We start from the raw sequence: 16113 nt of genomic DNA, 5'->3' as shown, positions 1-16113 counted from the left end.
TTATTATATTAGCATTTAATTCTCAGCGGTCACATACAGCGCAATACCATTACTTGCCGTTTTCCTTTCACATTACAAATTGTTTCCTCAATTTGCAGGCTGTCAAGTTGACGGATGCTGAACGTGAGACCCAGCTGAAGGCCTTGTTGGATGCCGGGTGGAAGATGGTCGATGGTCGCGATGCCATCAACAAGACTTTCATCTTTAAAAACTTTATGGATGTATGTATTCGTCGTCTTCCAGTTATTTGTTCATTTTGCTTATGCCACAGGAGACGTCAACGGTGGAAGAATTTAGTGTGAAAGCTATTAAAATGAAAATCTAGTCGAAAGATAATATAGCATAATTTTTATATCTATATATACAAATAAAGACAAAATACACGAAGGAAAGAGAAACACTGGCGGCTGCGAGGCCTTTCGAATGTCGTCCTCTACTTAGCAGACTCTGCTAAGTAAAGGACGACAGTCGAAAGGCCTCGCAGCACTCCAGTGTTTCTCTTTCCTTCGTGGATTTTGCCTTTATTTATGTATTCATCACATCCCATATTTTCGTGATTCAGTTATACACACACACACACACACACACATATATATATATATGTGTGTGTGTGTGTGTGTGTGTGTGTGTGTGTATACACATACACACACACACACATATATATATATATACATACATACACAGATATTACTAGCACCTTGCCAATTAAATGTTTTAAAAATCAGTAATCCCAGCACTAAGAGATAGGCCAAGAAATTTCAATGCAGAATTTATTATATTGTCAGTAATCTGAATTGGGTTAATGAGAAAAGGGAAAATGCATGCGATAGTCTCATAAATGTTAACAAACCAAGCGATACTTACAACACTAAGGAATAATTATTCTGAGGATTGTCTTGACATATAACTGGGTTTTCAAGTAAGTGTTGAGGGGTGCAGTGATAATGAAGAATTGGGATTTTGGCTCAAAACATTACAAGTATAGCACATGAAATGAGGATGAACGCATATGGCTTTGCCACTTGAAAAGAAAAAAAATACAAACTAAAGTCAAGTATACCTTAGTTTTACCAGACCACTGAGCTGATTAACAGCTCTCCTAGGGCTGGCCCGAAGGATTAGACTTATTTAACGTGGCTAAGAACCAATTGGAGAATTAAAACTAGTTATCTGAATCATTTACTAAGAGAACGTATGAGAGCTAATAGCAGTCATGCATTATTTTAGTTATAAATGAGTAAATCGTTTCAGTAAGGTTCTTTTTGAAATATCTTACGACTTTTTATGTAACGCAGTTGCATTATTTTTATGAAATAGAGAAGAAGATTTTCAATCCGGTTGCGTTTTAAAATCTTAGAAGTTTCCGGTCTTGTCGAATGAATGGAGATATTTAGGTCTTTGGTTTGTATGAAGTTTTATATATTGAATTTTGGGCTTCGGTTGTAGTAGGGTGCTTGCTATATATTTATAACCTAGAGGTATTTTATATTATTTTTTTTTTTGTTTCCTGTTGCCTTAACTTATTGGCCTCTCTGCTAGTAAAAGTGAAAATGGAGTAAAATTGTTCAAATAGATTTAATAACTAGCCTACATATCTATCCAGATAAAATGCCTATCATTTTTACACAGTGAACGTTCATAAACAAGTGTATTTGCGGTTGTTCTTGAACGTAGTTATTTATTCTTGACCGCAGATATTTAATCAGGAGGGAAAAAAATGTTATTTTAGAATCTGAAGTCTCCTTCTTTCCCTGCCCAGGCGTGGAGTTGGATGAGCAGAGTCGCCATGAGCGGCGAGAAGGCTGATCACCACCCGGAATGGTTCAACGTTTACAACAAAGTGGAGGTGACGTGGTCCACCCACGACTGTGGCGGCCTTTCTCTCAGGGATGTCAAGATGGCTACCCTCTGCGACGATACATTCAGTAAATATAAGTAGGCCAGGGTCGGTTTGGTCAAGACTGAGGCTGCATGTCATGGAATAAATTGGTCATCATGATTGTCCATTGGTAATATGGCTGAGCACTTCTCCTTTTGTGAAAATGTAAAATGGCAAACGTGCACGTGTTCATAAATGCATTATTATAACATTATTGTCTTGTGCAAGTAACATCAAACTTAGAAGAAATGTTATTGAATATTATTGTAATAATGTTAATGTATCTCAAAGACTTTAAGGAGTGCTGAAATGTTGTACAGTGCATAGAAAAGTACTTATATATTTTTAATTGTTTTTTTTTATATTGTAATAAACAGAAATCATCGACTAGTGGTATTTTCCTCAGCCCATGATTAACATACTGAGAGGTTTTCGAAGGTCATGCTGTTGTGGATCCAGGAAGTGAGTACGGCTATTTCGAGCTGTTTAATCTAGGCTTTCTAGAGAATAGAGGAAGGCAGATCTGAATGATGTAAGACTGGAACGGGTTACTATAAATTAGAAAATGGCGTCAGAATGTGTTAAGAGGGATGCTAATAGGCTGGAGAATGAAAAAGCAATTGGAGTTGGTACTGAGAATCACAGTTTACACGCCTGACAGAGTGTTACTGTGTAGCAGGGGCGTGCACAGACTTTCAGAAGGGCAGGGGATCAACTGGAAAAAGTCATTCCCTTAGTTTTTGAAAATGAAATCTGCCGTGTTTTGTATGCTATAATCATATAACAATATACTATATATATAATATATATATATATATATATATATATATATATATATATATATATATATATATATATATATATATAAAGAACAAATATTGAAAGAATAATGTGACACTCTTAAAATCCATTAAATTCAATACATTTTCCTGCTTCCCTTGTAGGATTTTCAAGATATTATTAATAATAAAAACCTAACCCCCCTGAAAAAAATGTTTCCTTAATCATCAAAACTTAAATTAATAGATTTAGTGAAGCATATGGATGCTACAGCCTAATAGACTTCAAAGATCATAGTAGCATTCTCCTGTTAGCCATATTTTTGAAAATATTTACGATTTCTTCCTAATCAACTGTGATGTCTTTCTCAGTGCTTAGCAGGGTTAGATCGGAAATATGCTATCGACAAATATTGGTATAGTATCAGTCAGCCTATGTATAATATGATCTAATTATTATTTCTGACAAAAAGGTCACCTTAGCTATGAAGGAGAAAAAGTGGAGGGGTTAAGCAACCCCCCCCCCAACTTGTGCACGCCCCTATGTGTGGTGTTAAAAGACAGACCGGGTTGTGTAAGGTACGTCTTGATGAGGGAAAGGCTCTAAAGAGATCCCCTGTAACGGGGTAGTGTCGTCAGTGTACCTCGTGTTGTGCACTGTAGTCATTACTAAAGGTTCTTTGCAGCATCGCTTCGGTCCCTAGCTGCAACCCCTTTCATTCCTTTTACCATATCTCCATTCATATTCTCCTTCTTCCATCTAACTTTTCCACCCCCTCTTAACAATTGTTTCATCATTATTTCGAGCGCTAAATGACCTCATAGGTTCCAACGCTTGGCCTCTGGCCTAAATTTTATATTCCAGTTCCAGTTCCAGAGATAGGTGAGACTGATATTGTTCTTTGTATACAAGGAAAGGTGACTGTAAGAACTGAAAGTTCATAACATTACTCGAATACATATATAATATATATATATATATATATATATATATATATATATATATATATATATATATATATATATATATATATATATATACCTCAGCTAGGTTTTGATCGATGTTAATAGGCCAAGTAACAGGACTGATAAGAGATGGCGTGGTGTAGGTCTAGAAGGAGAGGATGGGCGGATGCATTGCCTTATAAATACCGAAGTTCGAACCTCAATAGAAAACCTGTGTGTCATAGACGGACAAAGAGAAGGTTATACTACAGTTGATGTGATATAAAGAGTATCGAGGATGTTTGCCGTAGAGTATAGGTTTTGAGTGCTTATCAGTTATACGATAAAGATAGAGCTGTTGAAATATGTAGAAAGGCGATTGACGCGCCGTGTAGACTCCAGACATGGACGTGTTTTACCCACGTATTTTTTCATAAATATAATTTTTGGATAGATCAACGAAAGAAGTCGGAAATAGGACGGACTCAAATGAAGGAAAAAAAGAAGAAAATTTGAAAATGGTTAAGAGGGTAAGTGGAAGTCAGGAAGACGGACAAGGAACCTTCTTCTTTGGAAGCGGTTAATTCATGAAAGAATTCACGAGCAAATAGAATAGCTGATGGCTGAAAATAGTGGGTAAATATAGAATATATCAAACAATGAACGTAGCAGTAAGTCTTGAAATGTGTGGTAGATAAGTGTTTAGGAAAGCAAAAATATCTATACACAAAGGGATTGTTAAGTCAACAATCCTTTACAGAAGTGATGTCTGGTAGATGCTGAATTCAATAAAAAAAAAAAGAAAGCTACACAATAGAGATGCACTATTTCAGTAATGTATGTGGAGTAAAATGGGCTGAAAGGGTGTTAAATGTAGGGATACAACAAGAGGAGCAAATAAAGTCAAAAGTGAAAAACTGGACGTATGTCTTGATATGGCACAACAATGTGGAGAGATTGAAAAACGATATATGATGAAAAGGAGTGTAATTAACTAATTTTGTCAAGAAGGGAGGGAGAGAGAGCATAGGCAGAATAAGTATTGCCATACATTGCGCGAAGCGAGAGAGTGATTGCAAGATGGATTAATAATACAATTTTTTTAATGGGCCAGTGTACTGCAGGTAAACCTTATGTGTAAATACAGGAAGGTTTTATGCTGTGGCAGTGTTCTGCACAGATGCTTAACCTTGAATCAATATGTAAAGGATGAGTGTTCATTTTTTAACCACTTTATATCATTTCAAAGTTAACCCTTATATAAGAAAGAGATTGAACCAAAATGGCTCGTTACAGTGTGAAAGTTATAGTGGAGTAAGATTACTGGAACACGATAAGAAAGTATGAGAGATGCTGCAAGGTATAGACCCAAAGAGAAATAGTTCGAATTAATAAGTATCAATTTGTCTTTGGGCCAGAAAACTGGACAATTGTAGCGACATTTATAGAGAAGCAGCTAAACTAACAGCTAACAGTGCAATGCAAAAAATGAAGTCGCGTCAGATAGTCGAAGATCTTGAAAGAGCATTTGACAGAGTGCCGGGAAAAACAATCGGATTTGCACCGAGAGCGCAGAGTGTACCAGAACGACTCACTGGCGTTCCGTGAAATTAGTTGTAACTATAATTAGTCGGAAGGCTTTTGAGATAAATGGTTACGTGCATCGAGTATCATGACTGAGGTCGTTTTACTTGTCTCAGAAACAGCTGCGAAGGAGTGCAGACAGGAAGCACCTGGGATCTATGTGTATAGATAGCGTGATATTGATAGTGAAATGATTGGAAGCGGTTTTATAAATTTAAAAAAAAGCGCAAGAGAGGATTGAAAATTAATGTAAGCAGAGCCCAGTGAATGGTGACTGGGAAAGCAATGTCCACGTCTGGAAAGCCGGCATTTGAATAGTCTGACTGACTGGTTCATATCATCCGGGTGTGACAGAAGCTAAGATCACTAGCTCCGAAATCAAGGAGGATGGTGGAAGGGACAGTCCTTGAAGGAGATTGAACTTTTCTGCCATCTTGGTGACATACTGTACTGGATAGAGATCAGAATTGAGGAAGGCTGCCGTAAGGAAGGGTAGCAAGGAACGATATTTCTGAGACTTTTGGTGACAGTAGTGATAATAAAAAGAGCAAAAGAAAAACGTCATTTTGCTTGAGTAAAACTCGTTCATTTGTAAGCTGTGAAAAAAAAAAAAATCTGGATTCTGACAACTAAAGGCTGAAATTCTTGACTGAACGGAGCTGATAAAGTTGTATTACAAATGAGGAAGCAGCAGAGATGTGTGTGCAGAGGGTAGAAAATAGATGAGATAGCTTGAACATGTGACAAAAGGGGAAAAGTGTTCACTTAATGAAGTAACAGATAAGGAAATGACAGGAGACCGACCGGAAGGAAGACTCAGATCATAGAGAGAGGTAGACGATGAGGAACTCGGGCAGAAAGTGCACACGACAGAGGAGAATGCACAGAACTCATAGATGGCTAACCTCCTCAGATGAAACTGACATTAAATCGTGAGTGATGAAGTATTTAAAAAGAGTGTAAAAAGGGTAAGCAAAGGTCAAAGCACGGCTGTGAGATGGTTCGGTCATGCGGAAATGACGGAGGATGGCAGGTTGGTGAAAATAGTATACATTCGACAATGTGAAGAGCAAGTTCAGTATACACAGGAGGCCCAACATATGGATGATTGACGTGCTGCTGGTAAGCTGCGGTTGTGGTGTATAAAGCAATAATATTGTGGACGTTTTCTACACGAGGGGTCCACCCACGATTCAGTAATTTACAAGTGATTCTTTTGTTTTCTTTAAGCAGGAGCCACCTGTCTTTTAAAGGAAATAGTTAAGCAGGAGCCACCTGTCTTTTAAAGGAAATAGCTAAAAGCTGAAAAAAAGTCACAAACACACACGCATGATGAGTCCATTGTGCCACTGTAGACCCCTCCCATGAACTTCCTGTTTCACAACAAACACCTGATGGACGTGACCTCTCCCTTGTATAACCCACAATCTTCTTCCCTCATCAGTCTATTTGCCATCCGTCTCACTTTCTTATCCAAGATCTGCCGTCAACCTAACCGGCTAAGTCATGTTGTGACTCTGAAGGTCTACTCTGACACCTTTACCCTTCTACAGGGGGACAATTACTCCTCTCTCGCAGCTGATGAGCCTTTTTGTGCAGGTGTACGAAATAGATAGCGTAGTGGGAGATTTTATTTCCAGAAGTTCATGATCCAGTCCAAGAGACTCCTCCTTTCCATGTAAAGCTATATTCGGACATTAAATTCTCCGATGGACGTTAAAAAATCACGTAGATACATGAACCATTTTTCCAAGAACTTTTTCCGAGGGTTTATAATGAACTGGGCGGGAGCTATGAAGAGCTCATTGTACGTACATCAGGGAAAAACACACTTAACACTTCTACATGATTTTCAAGCGTTATTGTTAACCTTTCATCTCTTGTAGAGAATGATATAAACACACACACACACACACACACACACACACACACACACACATATATATATATATATATATATATATATATATATATATATATATAATGTGTTTCATACTGGTCTCACTTTTGATTCTGAGGCCAGTGTTTAGGAGATTGAGACACTGTGAGTGCCACGTGTTCAGAGTGGATAAAATATTGGTCGGAATGCTTCTTGTTTATTTAGAAACCGAGTCAGAGTCTCAAGCGACCCAGTTCGGTAAGTCCTCTATTACTATAGCAGAGCTCTCGAACAATAAAAAGGGGACCTCATTACCAGTATTATGTTTAAAATACCTAACAAGTAACAAGAGGTATGAATGGCCTAGCTGGTCAAGTGTCTGGCTTCTAAACCTAAATATCGGAATCCAATCTAGTCATTCATTACATACAACAACATTTAAGAGGTTCTTCTTTGCTTTGCAAAGCTGTATTCCTACATCAAAGTTTCCGTTGGAGGTTAAAAATATTGTACTACTTATACTGACTTTTGAGAGATTCGAATCGGTTGAAAGTTTCCGTTAACTGATTAAAGGCAAATGTTTATATCAAGAATAATTAGAACTGTAGAAATAGTATCACCTTATTTTTGACGTGACAATTGAAACCTAAACTTGCCATGGGTATATTATGGTTATATATATATATATATATATATATATATATATATATATATATATATATATATATATATATATATATATATATGTCACGTTAAGTGATGGTTTTGTGGGAACTGCTGGTTCCCCGCTCGTTCCCTTTTGTGGATTGCTGCCTCCTTACCTTCAAGTTTTTTTTGTTTTGATGTTCTCGTCGGTGAGCTGCCGTTTTTCTTTCGCCAGTCGGGTCTGGTAGAGCAGCGAGGTAGCGGCAGTGGCAGCAGCAGCAGGCAGTTTTTTTGGAGTCGATGTTGGTCGAGTTTTTGAGCAGCAAATTGGAGCACGCCTACGAAGTGGAGCACGTCGTAGAGGTGGAGTGTGACCATGAGTAGTCGTGTGACCACGAGCTGCTCATCTTTGATGACAGCGTGAGGCTGTCCTGACGTCTCCATTGGGGTTTTCTGGTTTGTGGGTTTTTGTCCCTGTCGTGCAGCTGAGGGCTGTCTTGGTGCCCCGATGGAGGACGTATGTTTGTTTTTTTTTTCTGCCTGCTGTTGTTTATTTTTGCTTTTTTTTCTTACAGCTACTTTTTGTTTATTTAACTTGATTTTGTTTAGTGCTGCCTTTTGGTTTTTCTTGTATTTAGGGTTTTTATCTTTTTACCAGACCTGACTCACTTGTAAATCTTGTAAATAAATTAATTTTAAGCTCATTTTATTGTTTTTGTTGTTTTCCCCTCCTTTGTTTGTTGCATCTGCCGTCAGTCATGACAGCCCCGTCCTGAGTATGTTAAAGAACCTGCATAACGGCCCACTCGGGTCGTTACAATATATATATATATATATATATATATATATATATATATATATATATATATATATATATATATATATACACACATATACATATACTTTGCTGGCACAGTCTTTTCTTTATTTTCAAGTGCTAATTGCCCATGCTCCAGTGCTGTTCGCTTTAACTTCAGTATTCACGGAGGGATAAACAAAGCTTCTACTAGCTAACAGCTATTTCCACAATTCATGGCCTTTTCCAGGGATAATCAAGATTCAAAATGGAACCATACTTTAATATATAGCAGATTGCAGTGAAAAAAAAAAAAACTCGAAAAGCAAGAATCGAAAGTGAAAATGATAAAATATAACATTTATTACAAAGTTCATACTTTGAAGACTGACGAAGCACTTGAGGTATTTAAGGTTTTTGTCCGTGAATGTTGGCAGCTTAGCACTTGCGTAGTTTTTTTTTTCCTTTTACAGAAACAGCCTTTATCTGGAGAGAGAGAGAGAGAGTTAATGATGAAAGAATTTATAAACGCCCTATAAAACATGAAGTGCAATTCGAATAGGGTAATATTTTCTAATCGCCAACATTGCATCAAAATTTGTGAAAAGACTGAGCACGTTATATCTTATAATTGAGATAAATACACAATAATTTATTATGCCAAGTGACAGTTTATCATTGCACGAGGAATACTTTCCCCGTAGAGATGCTCGTCATATTTGTATGCCATCTCCATTTCAGTCTTTCTGTCACCCTTAGGACCTTCTGAAAAATTATGTATGAATCATAAATTTGGGATTTTTTACAAAAAAATTTAAGAATTCCCTTCAGACTTAGCGATAATAAGTAAAATTTTCATGTCACATCCATCCACAAGTTTTAAGTATTTGAGTGTTGGTGGAATCTTCATTCTAGGATTATGAATGAGAATGTTTTAAAATCAGGACTTGGACGATATTTATGAATCAGTTTTATTAAAAAATTTTCCTATTAAGGGAGGAAAGAGTGCGATAAGAAGATACTAATCTCTAAAAGAAAATGTACTCATACCCTTCCATATATATCATCACGCAATTGTACGACATTATTATCCACAAGTGGAGACCTGTAAGCAAACTCTCCCCAGAAAAAAAAAAGAAAAAGAAAATTTCCACCAAGAGTCAGAGGCGGCTGCTGCTGCTGCTGCCGCCGTCTGCTGCTGCTGCTGCTGAAACAGCAGAGCCACTACCTGCTGTTATATGCAAGTAGCAGGACGTAAATTATTGGCCTGCTGAGCCGATCTTCCTCCTCTCTCTCTCTCTCTCCATAGTAGCAGGTTTATTGATCGCCAGAAATGGTAAGTCATGAATGGCCTTACTCTCATTCCAATTTGACTGACTTGGAATATATTGGAATAGTATTCCTGTTCCCATTCCTAGTATCAGCTGATGATACCACGGCAGTTTGTTAGACCTGCCGTGGCTGACGTTGCTATGATGACCATTGACGCAGAGACCCAATAAAAGCTGCACGGGAGGTCACACAGGGTATGGGGCATAGGTCAGGGTACGTGAATAGGGCCCGTGACGCAAGAAAAACGAACCTGTTACTCAGTCACCCAGATAGCTCTTTTCGTAGGCCTGACGTCAACGGGATAGCATAACATTGGTCTGATCCAGGCTGTGCCCTTAAGCTAGGGGCATCGCCTGATTTGCCAGGGCTGGATTGCTCGTCCCTGAGACTTAAGGGCAAGTATAGGGTATGCCGGGCAAGTATAGGGTATCCCAGGGCAAGGACGGTATCCCAGGCAAGTATAGGGTATCCCGGGGCAAGTATAGGCTATCGCGGCCAAGTATAGGATATCCCAGGGCAAGTAGGGTATCCCAGGCAAGTATAGGCTATCCCGGCCAAGTATAGGATATCCCAGGCCAAGTAGGGTATCCCAGGCAAGTATAGGGTATCCCGGGCAAGTACAGGCTATCCCGGCAAGTATAGGCTGTCGACCCAAGTATAGGATATCCCAGGCCAAGTAGGGCATCCCAGGCAAGTATAGGGTATCCCGGGCAAGTACAGGCTATCCCGGGCAAGTATAGGCTATCGCGCCAAGTATAGGATATCCCAGGGCAAGTAGGGTATCCCAGGCAAGTATAGGCTATCCCGGCCAAGTATAGGATATCCCAGGCCAAGTAGGGTATCCCAGGCAAGTATAGGGTATCCCGGGGCAAGTACAGGCTATCCCGGGCAAGTATAGGCTGTCGCGGCCAAGTATAGGATATCCCAGGCCAAGTAGGGTATCCCAGGCAAGTATAGGGTATCCCGGGGCAAGTACAGGCTATCCCGGGCAAGTATAGGCTATCGCGACCAAGTATAGGATATCCCAGGGCAAGTAGGGTATCCCAGGCAAGTATAGGCTATCCCGGGCAAGTATAGGATATCCCAGGCCAAGTAGGGTATCCCAGGCAAGTATAGGCTATCCCGGGGGAAAGTATAGGCTATCCCGGGCAAGTATAGGATATCCCAGGGCAAGTAGGGTATCCTAGGGCAAGTAGGGTATCCTAGGGCAAGCAGGGTAGCCCATGGCAAGTAGGGTAGCCCGGGCAAGTAGGTTTTAAACTGTGTAGACCTGCTTTAGAGTAGCGAACCGGCATGCGCTGCCGAAAGGAAGGAAAGTAGGTTAGGCTATATGCGAGGCTTTATATATATCGCAGATACGAAAATAAAATCGAAATAATAATAAAATTTACGTTAGTTGCATGGCCCGATTCCCGCCAGTCGCCGACCGGGACTGGTTATGGCCATTTCGGGTAGGTCCAGCCCTCCCCAGGCCAGGTCAGGTCAGGTCACATCACCCTAAGTTAGGTTAGGTAGGTAAGATCTGGTTAGGTCAGGACTTGGCATTATAGGAAAGGTTACATCTATATATGTATGAGGAACGTGTCCCAGTCGAAGACTGGCGGGAATCAGGCTGCGCGGCTAAAGTAAAATTTTACTAAACTGAATTCGAAGGAAGAGTTCGGCACAAAAATATTGTTTATTAATGACATTTTTTGACAGCAGAATAGAAAAGGGGGTCTTTGATGCAATACGGTTTGATAACTTGAGAAATGGCCTGTTCTTAAATAGTGTGAGAAATTTACTGCATGTTTTTTTATGTTTTTATGGGAATCCCCCGAGGGCTGGTCCTAAATATGGTCTGCTTCGGTAATTTTTCAAGTTATTTCATCTGTAGGCTGTTGCATCATTGATGTCCATTTTTATATTGTTCAGTCAAAAAATTGAATTAGGCCTAAACAAAGTATATATCCTTGTATGCTCTTCCCTGGAATTACCAAAAAAATGAATGAAATTAATCATTGACTGCGATTGGGACGGGGGAATGTGTGCATTCTAGTTGTGTACCTATATAAAAGTGTTATAATTTTGGTAGAACTATATAGTAGCTCCGCGGCGGCGACGGCACTATAACTTGACTTTTTCTATAGTTTTTTGGCTGCTAATTATGAATTTACCATTAATTTTTGGAGCTCGAGTGTAATTAATCTGTAATTAACCCCAGAAGTCCATCCAACAAGGGGTTTCCATACGCAATCTTCACAAGACAGAGCACGGGTACGTCTGTTTCGAACGGTTCATATCCCGTCCGGCAAGTGCAAACTTGTTAATGTATGGGTAACCTCACCCTCCCCGGGCCAGTACTAAACACGGTGAAGGGATATTCCATTTGGCTGACAACAAACAGATGCACCGCCAGTATCAGAACCCCTAAAAGTGTAGAAAAAACCAGTTGAAAAGGTAAAAACAGGCGCGGAGCTAATATATAGAATTACCTTATTTTTTGGGGTTCTATCTAATATCATTCTTTTTTTACGTTCATATTTTATCACTGGATTTTACTAGTACAGTATGTTATCATTCAGCTTTTCATTATCAATCACATCATTAATTTATATATTTCATCCTCATTATGGCACTGAATAATCCTGATGGGTTCTGGCTCTTGGTCTTCAAGACCTAAATTTCATAATCAACCAATCAATCCCAGCCTTCAGGTGAGGACTTGTTAGTGCAACGCCCTCGTTCCTGTCAGGAGGCAAAAGTCCATGAATCTGGTAAGGACCCTGAATCATAGAACAGGTTAGGGAAGGTAAAGTTAGGATACAACCCTATGTTGTGTCTGTGATGACAGTGCTCTTTGTCTTTCTTGCCTCCCCTACCACCAGGTACAGTAAGGGTTTGGAGATGTAGGTTAGGTTAGGTTGACAATATTATGATTAGGTGGCACTCTACTGTTTCTGGCACCCTCGACTAGTTCAGCCATTGTAGATACGGGGATGCGTTTGGAATTTCATTCTGAGTATGGGACTTTCTTGCTCGTGTTTTCACTGGTACCTTTGCGAGTAATAGGGACTTAGTACGGGAATGGTTGCAGAAGCAGATTTGTCACCCATTTTTCAGAGCCTTTGTTACCCTAGTGCTCATTGTGTGTGTGCGTGTGTGTGTGGTCTTTGGACCATTCATGTACATGCACGGTATATGGTAACCCACTCACCAGTATGTGGCACCCTGAGCGTTCCCATTGTTATTTCAGACTGGAGGAATGCTAAACCTGCTTTCCGTGTGTGTGTGTGCCTCTGGGCATGAGTGGTTGAGTCTGTGATACCCTCCCATTCATTGTGTATTATATAGATTTGTGTTACACCCATGTTGACTAGTGGTTTGCCACAGAGTTTCTTAAACCCAGTAGCACTGTACTTGCTCTCCTTGAGTGGCTGTACGTAGCCTATACTTCTCTTGAAGCTTGTGGGATTGAGTTACTCTACCCTCTTTACTCTGCACATACAAATAGGATGTTTGTGGTATGATTATCTAGTTCAGTTACTAGTACTTATGTGCTAGTACAGTGAACCCCCAGTATTCGCAGGGGATGCGTACTACACCCCCCTGTGAATAGCTAAAATCCGCGAATACTTAAAACCCCTCTAAAAACACTTAGAACTGCCCATTTTGATAGTTTAAACAAGAAAAACCATGTAAAAATGCTTACACCTGAGTATTTTAATAGTTTTATCAGTAAAGTGCATTTATTCATGAAAATTATATGAAAATACGTAATTAGTGAATATTTCTCAGTGAAAAATACTGCGAATGGGCGAATTTTCCGCAAATAATGGGTAGATATGTTCTACAGAGAAACCCGCGAATCCTGAGAACGCGAATACTGGGGGTTTACTCTATATGCGAATGTTTGCTGCAGTAAGTTTGGTTTCATCCAATCAGACTGAAATTTATAGATTTTCAATCAGGTCTTCAAGAGGTTCAAGAGGTTATGAGTTAGCCTAAAATTATTACCCAACAGGTTGGGGGCCACAATTTCAAGTACAGTAAACCCCCCCGTATTCGCAGGGGGATGTGTACGCCATCCCCCCGCAAATAGCTAAAATCTGAGAATACTTAAAACCCCCTCTAAAAACACTTAGAACTGCCTATTTTGATAGTTCAAATAAAAAAAAAAACTAAAAATGCTTATACCTGAGTATTATAATAGTTTTATATTGATGGTCATTATTTAGTCAAGTTGCTCATGCCCAATGTCAGTTGGGGGGAGCACAAGGCTATTGGTTTATCAGCTTTCTTTGTGAGAGATTCTAACTAGCTTTAAGGAACTGGTTTAATCCTGGCAGTTTTTTCCTCCTTTCAGATTCCCTTCAGCACTGTTAGTATAGAGAAATTTTGGCTCTTTGTGAGTTTAATGATTTTTGCAATGCAACCACTGCCCATTTGTTAAACCCTATCATCGGTGGAGCTTCCTTTAGTTTCACTAAGGAGGCTGCAAAGTAGATGTTCAGACCTTTGTGGTTGTGGCCTTCTGTTGGTGCTTTGGATTAGGCTGATATTGTGATGTACTGTAGGCTACAGATGAGAGGGAACCCTGCCATTCAGCAATCAAGCAACCACTTCCATACTATCTTTCTATGATAGCAACAACAAACCCATCCCAGAACAGTTTTCTTGCTAAGGGGGAAGCAAGACTTGAACCAGGGACTAGGAAGAAAGTGCAAGCATTTTCCATACTCCTTTGCATTGTTGTCAAACGATTCCCTGCCCTCCTCCTCCATCTTTCTCCTTGGGAAGAGGAGGAAGTCCAAGATGACCTATCAGCAATAGTCCCATAAAACTTTGAATAAGTGGCCTTCCCAGGCTCTGGGAGGTGATAGTGTTAGGCACCCATGGGTGACCCAATCACTGTTAGTAGGGCTGGCACATGTCTTATTTAGTGCTCAGTGCCTCATCTTGTTAGTACCAGCAAACACAGGAAGTTGGAACATCTCCCTTCCTTTAGACTCAGATGTTTCAGATGGGCTTACAATGCACTGGACAAGTATTCAGTTGCAAAGCTCGGGCAAAAACTTGCTAGTCAGGTGCATGGAATTGTTCTTGGGATTTCGTAGTAAATTTTCAGCAACATTGGCGATGAAGGCAGTTGTCTTAAGCATCAGACCACATTCATTACATCCTTCGTAGGAACTTGACCCATAGGTCCCCGGACACTTTTCCTCTGGGATCTGTGGTGGCTGCTCAGCAGGTTGTGTAAGCACCCAGTTCCTTTTGGACAGAAAGGCATCTTCCCTAAGGTACTTGAAGGATTCTCCTGTATGAAGGGCTCAGGTTTTTGTAACTAGGAAGAATAAAAATTACTTTGAAAGTAACATTTGCTCCATTTTTTCCTGCTCTTTTTACCCAGCAAAGCAGGAGGCAACAAGTTGAGACTGAGGCTGTTAGAAATCTCTGAGCCATTCAGCAAGCAGCATTTAATTTTTGATGTCTGCAGTGTATAAGGAGAGTGAATTGAGGAGAGAAGGATTTGGAGGACCATTCGAAAGGACAGAAGAAAAATGTTAACTATAGGGGGTTGCTGCAGCATAGATAAAATGGAAAGTGATTGCTAGACTTTTGAAAAATATCCAGCCAGAAGAGACAGGAAAGACTTAAAATGTGGACATAGGCCTCAAGCAATGTTCTTAGTAGTGCTTTGTTTAAACTGGCAATTCATGGGATTACAAAAGATATACAGGCAGTCCTCGGTTATCGGCGGGGTTCTGTTCTGAGGGTGTGATGATAACTGAAAATTGCCACTAACTTGAAATTGGTGATTTTTGCACTTTTTCAGCGAATTTCGGGGCTTATCGGGGCCAAAAAGCACCAATTTTCGGTTACCGATGCCTCTGTTAGGTATGTATTGGCGCCAATAGCTAATTATCGGAGCTGAAAATTGCTGATTTTCGTCACTAGACAGGCGCCGTAAAACCGGATCGCTGTTAACCGAGCCCGCTGTTAACCGGGGACTGCCTGTACCTATAGGTGCAAAAATGCCTACATGGATGTCTGCAATATTTTACAATGTCAAATGCTAGATGAATTTTCAATTTGGCTATAACTAACATTGAGACATGGTCCACTTAGTTTGGTTTCAGCCCTCTGTTTAGGAAACAAAGGATTCATTTTATATAAAGATGGCAGATGGAAAAAAATGGAATTGAAATAAAATTGAGAGAAAATATTACTGTAATTATAAATGATCAAATATCAATTGAATTTCTTGAGAGAAAAGAGGCAGTCCCTGGGTTAC

The 16113-nt window shown here is 39.8% G+C and overlaps 1 protein-coding gene across 1 annotated transcript in view; it reads left to right on the top strand.

The window, feature by feature from the left end:
* Positions 1-9621: 9621 nt before the first annotated feature.
* The window catches only part of LOC136826038 (pterin-4-alpha-carbinolamine dehydratase 2-like), a 43785-nt gene continuing 37293 nt past the window's right edge, over positions 9622-16113 (top strand). The window contains exon 1 of the mRNA XM_067082910.1: positions 9622-9843. The gene's annotated coding sequence lies outside the window, so the exon portion shown is untranslated. The remainder of the gene's footprint in view (positions 9844-16113) is intronic.

The sequence above is a fragment of the Macrobrachium rosenbergii genome, chromosome 40 (assembly GCF_040412425.1).
Source record: "Macrobrachium rosenbergii isolate ZJJX-2024 chromosome 40, ASM4041242v1, whole genome shotgun sequence".
Lineage (NCBI taxonomy): Eukaryota > Metazoa > Arthropoda > Malacostraca > Decapoda > Palaemonidae > Macrobrachium > Macrobrachium rosenbergii.
This window is presented reverse-complemented; position numbering and strand designations above follow the sequence as displayed.